Consider the following 18,560-nt stretch of genomic DNA (forward strand, 5'->3'; position numbering starts at 1 on the left):
TTTCCCACCTTAGATCTCTGTGTCAGGGAAAACGGACAGCAGAAGATTATTGTGCCCAGTTCAGACAGTATGTGACTGACTCTCAATGGAATGACTGCGCCCTAAAAGACCAATTTATGTCCGGACTGTCAGACCGAGTACAGGACTTAGTCTTAGCTTATGCCGAGCCTCAGACATTAGATGATGCTATGACTCTGGTCATCCGAGTTGATCGTCGCCTAAGATCCAGGCGATCACCTCGGGTGTCCTCGGACTGTCAGCCAGCGGCCAGTCCGTCTCCAGGTAGTCCAGAATTGGAATCCATGGAGCTGGATAGCATCTCTCCTGCACAGCGGAAGCAACATCGAATAAGACGCCATCTTTGTTTCTACTGTGGAAGTCCTGATCATCAGATCAACACCTGTTCCAAGAGGCAGCAGCAGGAAAACTTCCGCTCCTAAGCAGTAGTCGGGGGGACTGCTTAGGAGCTCAGGTACTCCCTATTGTGTCTAGAATGTATTTACCTTGTACGGTTAAGTTTCAGTCTGTTTCCTGCACTGGTCGCGCCTTTTTGGATTCAGGTGCTGCGACTAATTTAATTGATTATAATTTTGTCTCTCAGTTTTGCATGTCATTGATTCCATTGTCCACTCCTATCCAGATGTCGGGTGCGGATTTGACCCCTCTACAGGCAGGGTTGATCAAATTCCGAACCCCGCAGATAAAGCTTATGGTAGGAGCTATGCATGAAGAATGGTGTTCTTTTCTAGTTATGGAAAACCTGTCTGAAAATGTCATTCTTGGTCTACCCTGGCTCCGGATCCATAATCCGGTAATTAATTGGGAAACTCTGGAGCTGGTTCATTGGGGTCCTCTCTGTAAGGAGCACCTGACCAGAGTTTCACTATGTACAGTAGTGACGGAAGATCAGGGTCTTCCAGGTTTTCTCTCGGACTACTCAGATGTGTTTTCAAAACCCTTGTCCCAAGTCCTTCCTCCTCACAGGGAGTTTGATTGTAAAATTGACCTTCTTCCTGATGCTAGATTGCCAAAGGGTCGTATATATAACTTGTCGGTACCAGAACGGGAGGCACTGAAGAGTTATATTGATGAGAGTTTGGCAATCGGACATATTCGTCCCTCTGAGTCGCCCACTGGGGCCGGGTTCTTTTTTGTTGAGAAAAAAGATGGTGGTTTACGGCCGTGCATTGACTATCGAGAATTAAATAAGATAACGGTAAAAAACTCAGGTCCCCTCCCCTTGATCCCGGATCTCTTAAATCAGGTTTCTGGGGCCCAAGTTTTCTCTAAATTAGATCTCAGAGGGGCTTATAACCTGATTCGGGTCCGAGAAGGGGATGAGTGGAAAACCGCATTTAATACACCTTTGGGGCACTTTGAATACCTGGTTATGCCCTTTGGTTTGAGTAATGCCCCAGCGGTTTTTCAAGGCTTTATGAACTCCATTTTTCATGATTACATCGGTGTGTTTATGGTGGTGTATCTAGACGATATTTTGATTTTTTCTCCTGATATGGTTTCTCACCAGCAACATCTCCGCCAAGTACTTACCAGGTTGCGCAAAAATCACCTCTTCGCTAAGCTGGAAAAGTGTGTTTTTTGCGTCCAGAAGGTTTCCTTCTTAGGTTATGTTGTGACTCCCTCTGATGTACAGATGGATCCGAGTAAGGTTCAGGCGCTCACGGACTGGGTTCGGCCTACCAATCTTAAGGCCCTACAACGATTTTTAGGTTTCGCTAACTATTATCGGAACTTTATAAAGAACTTTTCTGTGATCGCCAAACCCCTCACGGATCTAACCCGTAAGGGTGCTGATCCAAACAACTGGTCCCCTGCCGCTTGCTCAGCGTTTGAAACTTTAAAAGCGGCATTCTCGTCAGCCCCAGTTTTGGTTCAACCTGACCTCTCTCTACCGTTTGTTGTGGAGGTTGATGCCTCCGAGGTAGGAGTAGGTGCAGTGTTGTCTCAGGGGTCCTCCACTCTCACCAGACTTAGGCCCTGTGCATATTTCTCTAGAAAGTTTTCCTCTTGTGAGAGGAATTATGATATTGGTAATCGAGAGCTCCTTGCCATTAAGTGGGCATTTGAAGTCTGGCGACACTTTTTGGAAGGAGCTCTTCATCCGATAACTGTGCTCACAGATCATAAGAACTTAGTATATTTGGATACTGCTAAGCGTTTGAACTCACGTCAGGCTAGGTGGGCCTTGTTTTTCTCTCGCTTTAATTTTGTGGTCACCTACCGACCTGGGTCAAAAAATGTGAAGGCTGATGCCTTGTCCCGTAGCTTCGGGACTCCTGAGCTTCCAGCGACTACGGACAGTAATATTTTGTCTCCAGGTGTTGTGTTGGCAGCTGTCTCCTCCCACCTCTCCTCTCAAATTTTAGCAGGACAAAAATCTGCACCCAAAGACCTTCCGGAAGGCAAATTATTTGTTCCTCTTTCTTGTCGTTTGAGAGTGTTGGAGGAGACGCATTGCTCAGTATTGGCAGGTCATCCGGGAATGCGGAGTACCTTGGATCTCTTAAAGAGAAGTTACTGGTGGCCTCACATGACTAATGATGTGCACGCATTTGTCCAAGCCTGTCAGGTCTGTGCGCGAGGAAAGACTCCCAGGAGACGTCCTGAGGGGCCTCTTCTTCCGCTTCCAGTTCCCACCAGGCCATGGTCTAAAGTGTCAATGGATTTTGTCACTGATCTGCCAGCATCTCAAGGCTATACAGTGATTTGGGTGGTAGTGGACCGTTTCTCCAAGATGGGACACTTTGTTCCATTAAAAAAGTTTCCTTCAGCTGAAGAATTGGCTGATTTGTTTATACAGAACATTGTACGCCTCCATGGTATACCAGATGATATTGTGTCTGATAGGGGCGTACAATTTGTTTCCAAATTTTGGCGAGCATTTTGTTCTAGACTGGAAGTTAATCTGTCGTTCTCCTCAGCGTTTCATCCTGAGTCTAATGGTCAGTCCGAGAGAATGAATCAGGAGATGATTCAATATCTGCGACTCTTTGTCTCGGACAGTCAGGACCAGTGGGTGAAATTCCTTCCGTTGGCAGAATTTGCTATTAATAACCACTGTAGTTCGTCCACACAGGTATCTCCGTTTTTCTGCAATTATGGTTTTCATCCACGTTTCTCTTTTTCATCTGTGCCTGTCTCTAATATTCCTCGAGCGGAAGCCATTACATCCAAGTTGCGCTCGCTCTGGTCACAAGTTCGGGAGAATATTCAGAGGGCACAAAATTCTATGGTCCAACAAACTGAAAGAAGGCGCACTAAATCTGATACGTTTGTGGTGGGGGATAAAGTGTGGTTATCAACAAAAAACCTTAAATTGAAGGTCCCCTCTTTGAAGTTTGCGCCCAGGTTTGTGGGTCCGTTTGTTGTTACTCATATTGTTAACCCGGTTTCCTTCAAGATTACACTTCCAGCAGGGTGGCGGGTCCATAACACCTTCCATAAGAGTCTTCTGAAGCGCTATGTTGAGCCTGTTTTGCCTCTTTCTGACCCTCCTTCTCCATCTATTGTGGAGGGGAATCTGGAATTTGAGGTGGAAAAGGTGGTGAATTCCAGATGGGTAGGTAACTCCCTGCAGTACCTGGTCCATTGGAAAGGTTTTGGTCCTGAGGATAGGTCTTGGGTTCCGGCTAGAGATGTTCATGCTCCACGGTTACTCAGGTTATTTCATCAGACCTACCCTCAGAAGCCATCTTTAAGATCTAGGGGTCCGAAGGCCCCCCGTCAGGGGGGGGGGGTACTGTCAGGTTCGCTAGGGAGATTGCTGGGACTTCTGGTTCTTCTGGTGGTACCAGCAGCGTTCTCCGAACCCCGGCGCGTATCCGCGCAAACTCCACCTCTCGTCCTGGGCAGCGGCTGCTAAGATCTCGCGCTGTCTAGGAGTGGCTGGGACTTTGAACCTCTGCTTGGTGCTTGGTTGTTTCTGCACCATGAGGGGTTAATTCCCAGATGCTGTCCAGCACCTATCAGGTTCTGGAGGTGGAGTTCTGGCTGCATAAATTGCAGCTTCACTAGTCACCTGTGCCAGTGTTTGAAAATCCCTTTCTCCACCTGGTTGCTGCTAGTTTGTATTGCTCTGTATCTGTATCTATATTGTTGCTAACTCGGCTAGTTTTGGACTTTGACTCTTGCTTACTGATTCTGCTTTTGACGTACCCTCTAGTTGTGACTCCGGCTTGTTTACGATTCTTTTGTGTTTTATGTTTGTCAGTCTGTTTGTGTTCCCCTTCCCACACTTACCCAGAATATTTCGAGTCTTCAAGTAGTCGCCCCACGGTTTAGCGTGGGGGGGCTATAGGAAGGGACAGAGGTTGGGGCAAGCTCAGGGCACACTATCCCCTGTCTTTTGTGTACCAATCCTAACAGATGTTTTCTGTCTGACACTGCTGCTGTATCCCTGACATTGCTATCTGTGCCACAATTCTGCACCAAAAAGAAAGACATGTGACGTGCTGAGCCCTCTCCTTAGCCGGTAAGTCTTTGCTGCATATTGTGGGTGTTTTCCCGCTGATCGCCGGCTTCAAAAAGATGGTGGCGCATGGGTGCAGCCATCATTCCGAGGATCGTCGTTCCCTGTGACATCATCGGGGAGCGGCGATCCGTCTCCATGGTAGCCTCGAGTCTTCCGAAGACCCGAGGCTACTTCTGGTTAACAATGTGCTATCAGCACATTGTAATGAATGAGGAGTAGAATCCCCATAAACTGCCATACTGTAGTATATGGCATTATATGATAGGATCTTACAGACAACCTAGGGTTAATGTACCCTAAGGAGTCTGAAAAATAGTAAAAATAAAAAATAAAAATAAAGTTAAAATATCTGGTCCCCTTGGATTATATTCATGGGATCCCCAAGATACCTTATCATATCTGACTAAATACAAAGTAATTAACTTAAAATAGACCGACGCAACAAATCAGAACACAAAATCCTCATCCTTCTCCCCTACCTGCACATCCTCTCCTCTCCCCCATCCCATTTTGGTTTATCTTACAAGAGTGATAATTGTGATGAATCTTAATATTTTACTGTTATCTCGAACAAATTTTACCTTCCTTTAAGATATATCATATCTTTACCAAGAGATATATTCATCTGTAACGCTTTTGTTATTGTTATATTTTTCAATAAAGCAAGATTGATAATAAAAATAAAGTTAAAAAAATTATAATAAAAAAACCTAAAAACTCAAATCACCCCCTTTTCCCTAGAACTGAGATAAATATTAATAACGAAATAAATATTAATTAAACGAAAAAGGGCTGCTGCGTTAAGGGGTTAATGAAGATTTGCCGCCAGTTTGGATGAATCTGCCGCACTCTGCACACTGCACAGAGCACTGACTGATACATGTACTGCCCATAGTGTACAGCTCAGCCACCTCCCGGGCTGTATCCTCCTGGAGCATGCTGGGAGTTGTAGTCCGTCCATAAAGTGTGTGTGCTCCTGGATCATGCTGGGAGTTGTAGTCTCTCCATACAGCGTGTGTGCTCCTGGATCATGCTGGGAGTTGTAGTCTCTCCATATAGTGTGTGCGCTCCTGGAGCATGCTGGGAGTTGTAGTCCCTCCATATAGTGTGTGAGCTCCTGGAGCATGCTGGGAGTTGTAGTCTTTCCATATAGTGTGTGAGCTCCTGGAGCATGCTGGGAGTTGTAGTCCCTCCATATAGTGTGTGCTCCTGGAGCATGCTGGGAGGTGTAGTTCCTCCTCTGGTCACTTACCTCTTCTCTCCTCAGTGCAGGACACACTCTACCTCACACACGTCTCCTGCTCACTATCCACTAGTCATGTGACCCCGGGAGTGTGATGTCACTGTAGGGGCGGGGCCTCCAAGGAATACAGGAAGAAGATGCAGGGTGTATATGTGTATGGAGGAGAAGAGGAGCAGGACCTGTGATGTCATAGCCCCTTCAGGACTTGGCTTGTTTATACCTTAGAGGACTGGTCTTCTATGAAAATGGCCCTGGGAGCTGATTACTAAAGTAAGCAGCTCCTAGTGCTACAACAGATGCAGCAGTCTTACACTGCTAGCGCTATTGTAAACTTACGATAACGCTAACAAACACCGCTGCGCTGTACAATAGAAACACCGGACTGCGCTGTACAATAGAAACACCGGACTGCGCTGTACAATAGAAACACCGGACTGCGCTGTACAATAGAAACACCGGACTGCGCTGTACAATAGAAAAACCGGACTGCGCTGTACAATAGAAACACCGGGCTGCGCTGTACAATAGAAACACCGGACTGCGCTGTACAATAGAAACACCGGGCTGCGCTGTACAATAGAAACACCGGACTGCGCTGTACAATAGAAACACCGGGCTGCGCTGTACAATAGAAACACCGGACTGCGCTGTACAATAGAAACACCGGACTGCGCTGTACAATAGAAACACCGGACTGCGCTGCACAATAGAAACACCGGACTGCGCTGCACAATAGAAACACCGGACTGCGCTGTACAATAGAAACACCGGACTGCGCTGTACAATAGAAACACCGGACTGCGCTGTACAATAGAAACACTGGACTGCGCTGTACAATAGAAACACCGGACTGCGCTGTACAATAGAAACACTGGACTGCGCTGTACAATAGAAACACCGGACTGCGCTGTACAATAGAAACACCGGGCTGCGCTGTACAATAGAAACACTGGACTGTGCTGCACAATAGAAACACCGGACTGCGCTGTACAATAGAAACACCGGACTGCGCTGTACAATAGAAACACCGGACTGCGCTGTACAATAGAAACACCGGACTGCATAGTACAATAGAAACACCGGACTGCGCTGTACAATAGAAACACTGGACTGCGCTGTACAATAGAAACACCGGACTGCGCTGTACAATAGAAACACCGGACTGCGCTGTACAATAGAAACACCGGACTGCATAGTACAATAGAAACACCGGACTGCGCTGTACAATAGAAACACCGGACTGCGCTGTACAATAGAAACACCGGACTGCGCTGTACAATAGAAACACCGGACTGCGCTGTACAATAGAACCACCGGACTGCGCTGCACAATAGAAACACCGGACTGCGCTGCACAATAGAAACACCGGACTGCGATGTACAATAGAAACACCGGACTGCGCTGTACAATAGAAACACCGGACTGCGCTGTACAATAGAAACACCGGACTGCGCTGTACAATAGAAACACCGGACTGCGCTGTACAATAGAAACACCGGACTGCGCTGTACAATAGAAACACCGGACTGCGCTGTACAATAGAAACACCGGACTGCGCTGTACAATAGAAACACCGGACTGCGCTGTACAATAGAAACACCGGACTGCGCTGTACAATAGAAACACCGGACTGCGCTGTACAATAGAAACACCGGGCTGCGCTGTACAATAGAAACACCGGACTGCGCTGTACAATAGAAACACCGGACTGCGCTGTACAATAGAAACACCGGACTGCGCTGTACAATAGAAACACCGGACTGCGCTGTACAATAGAAACACCGGACTGCGCTGTACAATAGAACCACCGGACTGCGCTGTACAATAGAACCACCGGACTGCGCTGTACAATAGAAACACCGGACTGCGCTGTACAATAGAAACACCGGACTGCGCTGTACAATAGAACCACCGGACTGCGCTGTACAATAGAAACACCGGACTGCGCTGCACAATAGAAACACCGGACTGCGCTGCACAATAGAAACACCGGACTGCGATGCACAATAGAAACACCGGACTGCGCTGTACAATAGAAACACCGGACTGCGCTGTACAATAGAAACACCGGACTGCGCTGTACAATAGAAACACCGGACTGCGCTGTACAATAGAAACACCGGACTGCGCTGTACAATAGAAACACCGGACTGCGCTGTACAATAGAAACACCGGACTGCGCTGTACAATAGAAACACCGGACTGCGCTGTACAATAGAAACACCGGACTGCGCTGTACAATAGAAACACCGCTGCGCTGTACAATTGAAACACCGGACCGCGCTGTACAATAGAAACACCGGACCGCGCTGTACAATAGAAACACCGGACCGCGCTGTACAATAGAAACACCGGACCGCGCTGTACAATAGAAACACCGGACCGCGCTGTACAATAGAAACACCGGACCGCGCTGTACAATAGAAACACCGGACTGCGCTGTACAATACAAACACCGGACTGCGCTGTACAATACAAACACCGGACTGCGCTGTACAATACAAACACCGGACTGCGCTGTACAATAGAAACACCGGACTGCGCTGTACAATAGAAACACCGGACTGCGCTGTACAATAGAAACACCGGACTGCGCTGTACAATAGAAACACCGGACTGCGCTGTACAATAGAAACACCGGACTGCGCTGTACAATAGAAACACCGGACTGCGCTGTACAATAGAAACACCGGACTGCGCTGTACAATAGAAACACCGGACTGCGCTGTACAATAGAAACACCGGACTGCGCTGTACAATAGAAACACCGGACTGCGCTGTACAATAGAAACACCGGACTGCGCTGTACAATAGAAACACCGGACTGCGCTGTACAATAGAAACACCGGACTGCGCTGTACAATAGAAACACCGGACTGCGCTGTACAATAGAAACACCGGACTGCGCTGTACAATAGAAACACCGGACTGCGCTGTACAATAGAAACACCGGACTGCGCTGCACAATAGAAACACCGGACTGCGCTGCACAATAGAAACACCGGACTGCGCTGCACAATAGAAACACCGGACTGCGCTGCACAATAGAAACACCGGACTGCGCTGCACAATAGAAACACCGGACTGCGCTGTACAATAGAAACACCGGACTGCGCTGTACAATAGAAACACCGGACTGCGCTGTACAATAGAAAAACCGGACTGCGCTGTACAATAGAAACACCGGACTGCGCTGCACAATAGAAACACCGGACTGCGCTGCACAATAGAAACACCGGACTGCGCTGCACAATAGAAACACCGGACTGCGCTGCACAATAGAAACACCGGACTGCGCTGTACAATAGAAACACCGGACTGCGCTGTACAATAGAAACACCGGACTGCGCTGTACAATAGAAACACCGGACTGCGCTGTACAATAGAAACACCGGACTGCGCTGTACAATAGAAACACCGGACTGCGCTGTACAATAGAAACACCGGACTGCGCTGTACAATAGAAACACCGGACTGCGCTGTACAATAGAAAAACCGGACTGCGCTGTACAATAGAAACACCGGACTGCGCTGCACAATAGAAACACCGGACTGCGCTGCACAATAGAAACACCGGACTGCGCTGCACAATAGAAACACCGGACTGCGCTGCACAATAGAAACACCGGACTGCGCTGCACAATAGAAACACCGGACTGCGCTGCACAATAAAAACACTGGACTGCGCTGTACAATAGAAACACTGGACTGCGCTGTACAATAGAAACACTGGACTGCGCTGTACAATAGAAACACTGGACTGCGCTGTACAATAGAAACACCGGACTGCGCTGTACAATAGAAACACCGTTTCTATTGTACAGCGCTGCTGTGTTTGTTAGCGCTATCTCAGGGCCCATGAAAGATCAGAATTTCTTCTTTCAAATGAATCTAACATTTCTAGGTGCTATGGATCCAGAGATATTCAGGTCTTAAGTGAGAATATCAGGTGCCATTTTTATATATAAAAATCACTCCTGACGGCATTTTAACAGTTAATATCTCTGTTTTCCAGACACTTAGAAACATATTTAGATTCATATAAAAGAGGAGACTCTCTACTTTCTTAGGAAACAAAGTGATGTTCTATGTGTCACAGAACCAGAGATACAGCCCCCTGAAGTGTCGCCCCCATCTCCAGATTCTTAGCCATCAGGCTGCAGGGAGAATTTGCTGCACACAGGAGCTGCTGCACCTCACAGATAATGGAAATATTCACTTTATATGTTACTACATTCTGAGAAGGAATAATATCAACTAATGTTCAGGTTTTTAACCCTTCTCTATCCAGAACTATCTAAGAACACACTTTCTCTCTTATTGCCTTTTATTTCGTGATAGTTTTTTTTTTTTTTGCGAAAATTGACTGATAGAATGAATATTCGATCCTCTTTGCCTAATGTCACTATTATATATTAACACCGCGACCCAGAACATGTCCATAAAGTTATATGTAACACCAAAAACACACATGTTCTAGAATAAAGTTTTTATTTCCCCCCATCCTCCATTACTTACACCCATGTTATGAGGTTCTCACTCCCATTCTTATGATCCGCGGAGGGTTCTGTTATTGTGCGGATAATACAATGGCGCACATCTAAACGTGACTTTTATTATATCATTAGCTTGGGTTATGGATATATAGTTATTATTTCGGTTACATTGTGTATGGAGCGCACAATGATAGATCTGTGTGACGCTCAGTGCAATGTTCTGCAATAATAGATTGGTGTCCCCTGTGGATTTAACGTTCCCTTTGCTGCATATTTTGGTGAATATCCACATGTGGGGTCTGTATGATCTCCTCACATCCTGCTGTCTCAGGAAAGTATATTTTCTTTATATAAGTATCTGGATTTGTACATATTTTAGAGTAAATTTTGAATTTTCATGCAATTTTTGCATTTTATTGCTGTTTGCTGCAATGTTGCTTGAAGGTGGTAGTGAGTATGAATTAAAAAGTTATTTTTGTTTACATTTTTTTTTACATTGATTTCTGGAAAAAAAATGATTTTGACAGAATAGGAGCTCTTTATTTTGTGTGTGATATATTTTTAAACACATTTCTGGATAGCAACCAAATATGTCACGTTTTTTGTTTTAGCATTTTTGGGAGTGTAAATTGTTGATGTTGTGTATGGTTGTAAATATAAATCTGTTTACTTTGTGTTATTATTTTCAAATTTGTGCGTAAACCTCCACTTTGATGTGAGTTTTATGTAAAAACGTACGTTATTAAGGCAGTTTCAGTGCACTTTTTGTTTAATAATTTGTGTTTGTCACAAAGTTACATGAGGGTGGTCAAATGTTAATTGCCAAATGCATCGCCTGGTTGTCTGCTATCAAAATTATAAAGGTTTTATGGTGCCTTTACTTTTTAATCTGTTTTATTGATATATTTTGCATTTTTGCAACTGTCTTAAAATTTCTAGCTGAAAAGCAGATATTTAGTTATTTCAGTTTTAGTGATATTATGTGGATTTATTAATGTGAACATATCAATATGGGGCATTTGTGAACTCTACACATGTCCATCTATTACATTTAGGAAAAGAAAAGAAATTGTGGAACGGCAGCGTGTAAGGCGGGTGCAGGTCTTCACATAGGGCCCGACATGGCCCCGAACTGTAGATAAAACTGAAGAGGATGAAGCAGCACTCCAATATAGATGAAAAAAGTGAAGATTTATTCCACCATAAGAGCGACGTTTCGCCTTATCAATAAAGGCATTCTCAAGCATATTTAGGAGATGTGAAGGTAAATAAATTCTGTTTGGAGAACATTTTTGACCATCAAAGTAAAATTTTAAGTATTTTTTATAAAATGTTTCAGTTTGAATCAAAATTGCATGAAGGCGCCTTTGTCTATAAACTCTTTAAAGGAAACCTACCAGTTAGAATGGCAGGGGTAAGCTGTAAGTACCGAGCACCAGCTCAGGGTGAGCTCAGGGTGAGCTGGTGCCGGTACTTACTTTCGTTAGTGTTATAAACCGCGGTATCGCTGTTTTAACACTTTTTAAACTTTAGAGCAGAAGGGGCTTCGGCGCTGCGGTTTATAACACTAACGAAAGTAAGTACCGGCACCAGCTCACTCTGAGCTCACCCTGAGCTGGTGCACGGTACTTACAGCTTATCCCGGCCATTCTAAATGGTAGGTTTCCTTTAATGCAATTTTGAAAATGGGGCAAGTGTCTGCTTTCAGAAAATATATGGTTTGCTGCAGTTTACTTTTTACAGATTTATTCTTTTTGCTGTCATTTCGATTTTATTTGTAAACGTCAAAATTGTTTAAATTGCTCCGGCCAATAACGCGACAAAATTTCCAGAAATGCCTGGCAGTGAAAAAGTTAATACCCTTTGGTTGAATTCCCGAGTGAAGATGCTGATCATCTATCTCCTGTCTATCTATCTGTCTAGTTATCTATCTCCTATAATCTGACCATTTATACTGTATATGCTTTTTATCTATTTTTCAATCAATCTTCTATCTATAAGATCAAGAGAAGACTGCACATCAAGCCCCTCACAACAATCCAAAAATACAGTAATGATACTTCCTCAGAAGGCAGATATCAACAATTGAATAAAGGATGAAACCATGTCCTATTATCACCTCAGTGTATACAGAAGTATAGTGTCCTAACCAAAAGGTTATGATGGTAACTTCATAGAGAACAAATGACACAGGATAGTGAATGAGCTAACATAAAGTTATGCGTATCCCACACGTTCCGGTGCCGATGCAACTTCCTCAGCGGTCCACCAATTGTACTTCCTGATGACGGCATTTTATATTCTTTTCCATGCACTAGAAAGCTGGAAAAAAAAATTCAAATGCAGTGACATTGACAGAAAAATGTTTGCACCATTTTCTTGTGGGCCCTGTTTTTACGGCTTTCGCTATGCGCTGCCAATGACACCTCCCCTTTATTCTTTGGGTCACCAAGATTACTGGGAAACAATATTTATATAGGTGTTTGTTACAATAATTTAGTGTATGGAGCTGTGTAAGGTGTCTTTGTGCGGGACAAGCTTAATCATGGTTTCAACATCCTCATCCTCCAACAAAAGTTGTTAAGGATCTGCAACTTGACAGGAGCAGGACAATTGCCCATGGAATCCCAGATAGGAGAATTATCATAGACTGGTGTTGGGGAACCTATGGTGCCAGAGGTGGCACTCAAAGCCATCTACGTGGGCACCCAGTCCTTTACCCTCGCACAGAGTTAGCCAGACAGGTTGAGTGGCTCAAGGCCTCCTCCAGCAGTCCTCGGTAGCCCAGGATGTGCTGCGTTCAGTGCTATTTTAAAGAAACTCTTCCTGGGACTGCAGGAGGACTGCAAAGGTGTGGACAGGGATTATCATTGGAGCTCCTGCCCCACAATTCTTCCTTTTCGTAGGGACCTTGGAGGGAAACTACAATAATAATCCAAATTTCCTCTCCTTCTTTTAACTGTATTGATGTCCTCAAGATGCCAATACGATTGAAAGCTTGTCTGGCCTCTCCACGCTGGCAGGCATGCAAGAATATGTAAACCTTGGTGCCTGCACCAGAGGACGTTGTATCCGGCACAGATGTAACGCGTCCTCTCCCTGCAGCACCTCAGCCCTTTGTTCATTTCATTTTTTTATCGTGTTAGTAATATAAGTACCTTTCCTAGCCATTTTTCGGTGGAGCAATTACCCTGTTACTACCTCCATTATGCCCCTTACAAACCATTTGGAGACCATTTTGGGTCACAAAACTCGGATTGCTGATGATTTCAATGGGGTTTGGGTTAAGGGCAAATTTTGGGTTAAGGTCAGGGAACTGAACCGAACTTTTCTATGACTCGAATGGTGGAAGATTATCTGTCCACATGTCTCCTGGTCTTGAAGGATGGGTCCTCCCTGTGCCATTTTTGGGTGGGAAAATTGGACACCTGGCCAGAACTTTCCCTCTATGCCTTGGAGGTGCTCCTGGGAGTGTGTGATCAGCACTGAAGAGGATTTGCCTCTCTACAGCCAATATGGACATCCTCACGTTCATTAGGATGAACCAGGCACAGATCCCACGCAATTTGGCTGAGTCAGCATGTGAATAAGTACCTCATTATCTGAATGTAAAATTAGAATTGTCAAATTCTGCAGTAGCTGGATTTTAACTGTAGTGAGAGGCAGGGTGTGAGGTTTTTCCATTGCTTTTTCAGTCCTCTATGTAAGTAACTAGGTCTGAACAGAGCAGCTTTACCCTGTGAATGCAAATGAATTAAGAATTGTAATAAGTGTATTTGAACACATGTGTCTCTAGGTCATTGCCTAAGAATGGACACTGAATAACAGTGAATACATCATCTGCCATGTGTTTCTAGCCTGTGAGTAGAAGTCCAAGGATTGCATTATAAATAATCTCTGAGGATGTGATAGAGCACAAAGGCAACCACGTGTCCCATGTGTCCCCCACCATCGCCCCGAGGACAGGGGGTACTTCTATCCTCCCTGTCTGTCAGATTCTCTAATTCTCACAGATAACTGGTCGTAGCCATTGCAGCATCAAACCCCTGGGAGATTTTTGTTAAACAAATTTTTATTATTATTTCTTGGTTTCATTTTTATGATATGTTATTATTTATAGTACTTTCCCTCATTCTTAGCAGGACAAAAATGATAGCGCTATATAAAGATTTATTGTAATTTAGTATTTATTACTACAGGTTACAGACCTGAGCAGAAGTCGTCCTACAGCAGGAAATCCTACAATACAGATGTGATCTGGTAATGTACAAAGTGTATGGAGCAGCAGTAATTCCATGGGGCTGGACAAACAATAACAGGTTCACATACATTACATTAAGGCAAGAACAAAAGACCAAAACTACAGAGATCTTGGACAAGTGGGAGGAGCCTGTCTGTGAGCGATCACTATCTACATGGAAGGATGGATGGAGACACGAGGTGAGGAGCAGAGAAGTTACTGCAGATTGTAGACAATCCTAAACAGATGCTTTTTCAGCTTACAATGAATGGTAACATCAGGGCTGTGGACTCCCCATCTCTCACTCAAACTCCACCTAAATAGGCACCGACTCAACAGGTCAGCCTGGCAGAAAGCCAGGTAATGTGAAATAAAGTTTTATAAACTGCTGATTCAGAATGCTGTTAAAGGCGTTTTTAAAATCAGCATAGGATAGGCTATAGGAACCTGTCACCAGCTAAAAATGCCATTCCTGGTGACAGGTTCCCTTTAACTACAGAGCATGTACATAGTGCAGCACACATTCATCTCAACTAAAAGCCTAGAAAAGGGGTACACAACCTGGGGTCAATGGGCCTGCTAACGGATGGAAGCATTAACTGGTGTAAGAGGCCTAGAAGTGGCGACTACAACTGAAAAGTTTGTCCTGACTCCTGTGCTGCCACCATGACCCAGTGTCGGCTGAGGATTAGGAGAAGACCCAGGAGTATCAAGTACTTGTAGACTGCACTATACTGCTCCTGTCCTGAAGCTGGTGTGTACAACCAGTGCAGGACACATAGAAGAGTGGCACATGGAGGGAAGAAGAAGTGTGCTGCAGGGAGCAGAAGAGGAGCCACGAAAGGAGAGGACTTATTTATTTCTCCAGTATTAGTAGAGATCTGCTCTGGGGTTCTCCGGTATCAGTAGAGATCTGCTCTGGGGTTCTCCAGTATTAGTAGAGATCTGCTCTGGGGTTCTCCGGTATCAGTAGAGATCTGCTCTGGGGTTCTCCAGTATTAGTAGAGATCTGCTCTGGGGTTCTCCGGTATCAGTAGAGATCTGCTCTGGGGTTCTCCGGTATCAGTAGAGATCTGCTCTGGGGTTCTCCGGTATTAGTAGAGATCTGCTCTGGGGTTCTCCAGTATTAGTAGATGTATGCTCTGGGGTTCTCCAGTATTAGTAGAGATCTGCTCTGGGGTTCTCCAGCATTAGTAGAGATCTGCTCTGGGGTTCTCCAGTATTAGTAGATGTATGCTCTGGGGTTCTCCAGTATTAGTAGAGATCTGCTCTGGGGTTCTCCAGCATTAGTAGAGATCTGCTCTGGGGTTCTCCAGTATTAGTAGATGTATGCTCTGGGGTTCTCCAGTATTAGTAGAGATCTGCTCTGGGGTTCTCCAGCATTAGTAGAGATCTGCTCTGGGGTTCTCCAGTATTAGTAGATGTATGCTCTGGGGTTCTCCAGTATTAGTAGAGATCTGCTCTGGGGTTCTCCAGTATTAGTAGAGATCTGCTCTGGGGTTCTCCAGTATTAGTAGATATCTCCTCTGGGGTTCTCCAGTATTAGTAGATATCTCCTCTGGGGTTCTCCAGTATTAGTAGATATCTCCTCTGGGGTTCTCCAGTATTAGTAGATATCTCCTCTGGGGTTCTAAAGTATTAGTAGATATCTCCTCTGGGGTTCTCCAGTATTAGTAGATATCTCCTCTGGGGTTCTCCAGTATTAGTAGATGTATGCTCTGTGGTTCTCCAGTATTAGTAGATGTATGCTCTGTGGTTCTCCAGTATTAGTAGAGATCTCCTCTGGGGTTCTCCAGTATTAGTAGATATCTCCTCTGGGGTTCTCCAGTATTAGTAGATATCTCCTCTGGGGTTCTCCAGTATTAGTAGAGATCTCAATTTATTATAGATTTTTGTGGTTTGTCTGTTCAACTTCAACTTCACAGTCCTGGTAATCATGCCTTTTCTCCTGTGTAGTTTCTTATGTTTTAGAAGATCTTATTTAGGATTTAAACATTTCCCACATTCCAGTCATTAAAATGGGTTCTCCCCTGTGGATTTTCTGATGTCTTAAAAGTTGTCCTTTCCCGCTAAAACATTTCCCACATTCCGAACATAAAAATGGCTTCTCCCCGGTGTGAATTTTATCATGTTCAGCGAGATGCGATTTCCGAATAAAACATTTCCCACATTTTAAACATGAAAATGGCTTTTCACCTATGTGAATTCTCTGATGTTGAACAAGAGCTGAATTATTGCTGAAACATTTTCCACATTCATTACATGAAAATGGATTCTCTCCTGTGTGAATTCTCTGATGTATAACAAGATGAGATTTTTGAACAAAACATTTCCCACATTCCAGACATGAGAATGGCTTCTCCCCTGTGTGAGTTCTCTTGTGTTGAACAAGAACCGATTTCTGACTAAAACATTTCCCACATTCACTACATGGAAATGGCTTCTCCCCAGTGTGAATTTTCTCATGCTCAACAAGATGGGATTTACGGATAAAACATTTTCCACATTCAGTACACGAAAATAGCTTCTCCCCTGTGTGAATTCTCTGATGGTCGACAAGACTTGATTTTTGTGTAAAAGATTTGCCACATTCTGAACATGAAAATGGCTTTTCCCCTGTGTGAATTTTCATATGTCGATCAAGACTCGATTTCTCTGTATAATTTTTCCCACATTCTGGACATGAAACTGGCTTCTGCCCTGTGTGAGTTCGCTTGTGTTTGACAAAACCTGAATTATCGCTGAAACATTTCCCACATTCATTACATGTGTATGGCTTCTCTCCTGTGTGAATTCTCTGGTGTTGAACAAAATGTGATTTTTGAGTAAAACATTTCCCACATTCATTACATGAAAATGGCTTCTCCCCTGTGTGAATTCTCTGATGGTCAACAAGACTTGATTTTTGTGTAAAACATTTCCCACATTCTGGACATGAAAATGGCTTCTCTCCTGTGTGAATTTTCTGGTGTTGAAGAAGAACTGATTTCTGGGTAAAACATTTCCCACATTCCAGACATAAAAATGGTTTCTCTCCTTTGTGAATTTTCTCATGTTCAACAAGATGTGTTTTCTGGTTAAAACATTTTTCACATTCAGAACATGAAAATGGCTTCTGCCCTGTGTGAGTTCTCTTATGTTTAGAAAAACCTGAATTATCGCTGAAACGCTTTCCACATTCTTTACATGAAAATGGCTTCTCCCCTGTGTGAGTTCTCTGGTGCTGAAAAAAATGTGATTTCTGAGTAAAACATTTCCCACATTCAGTACAGAATGGCTTTTCCCCTGTGTGAATTCTCCAATGGTCAACAAGACTTGATTTCCGGATAAAACATTTTCCACATTGTGGACATGAAAACGGCTTCTCTCCTGTGTGAATTTTTACATGCCGATCAAGACTTGATTTCTGGGTATAGTTTTTAGCACATTGTGAACATGAATAAATCTTCCCCTCTCGGTGACTTTGAAGATGAATGAGAAGATTTGATTCTTGACTAAAAGACTTCTCAGATTTCAGACATGAAAACGTCCTCTTATCTTCATGATTTCCCTCCTCTGTGGAAAGATGTGACTGATTATCTTCTACTTCACCACAAGGAGATGAGGGGGGACGTCCATGGGAACCTCTTGTACTTTCATCTCCTGGAAAATATAACCAAGAAATCAGTATTGGAAGTTTTCTTCTCCCAGTTATGAGCAGAAGTAAAGTGATCAGTCAGTAACATACAGTCATCTATGGATAGAAAAGTCATGAATGTTGAATGCAAATATAATTTAATTACATATAATTCGATTTAAATACTACTACTAAAAATATCATCAAATCCTTAGAATCCGGATTCTCCTACTTCCAGGACATGAGAGGGTTGTGTGACCAGAGATTCCCATCTCCCCCTGGAGCTGAGCCTAACAGTCCTAGACAGTGGGTGACACAGGGGGGGAGCCCCGGGCAGCCATATATACAGGACACTGGACTAGAACATCACTACTAGGAGCCGGCACACAGAATTACAGAACTGATTTGGGCTCCACTACTGCAGTCTGTGTCTGGTCCTCGCTGCTGTTCTCCTCCTCCCAGCTGACAACAGA

At 44.3% G+C, this 18,560-nt stretch overlaps 1 pseudogene; it reads right to left on the reverse strand.

The window, feature by feature from the left end:
* LOC140116901 (uncharacterized) overlaps positions 1–18,359 on the reverse strand; it is a 37,768-nt pseudogene extending 19,409 nt beyond the window's left edge.
* Positions 18,360–18,560: the final 201 nt, after the last annotated feature.

This window comes from Engystomops pustulosus, chromosome 2 (genome assembly GCF_040894005.1).
Source record: "Engystomops pustulosus chromosome 2, aEngPut4.maternal, whole genome shotgun sequence".
NCBI lineage: Eukaryota > Metazoa > Chordata > Amphibia > Anura > Leptodactylidae > Engystomops > Engystomops pustulosus.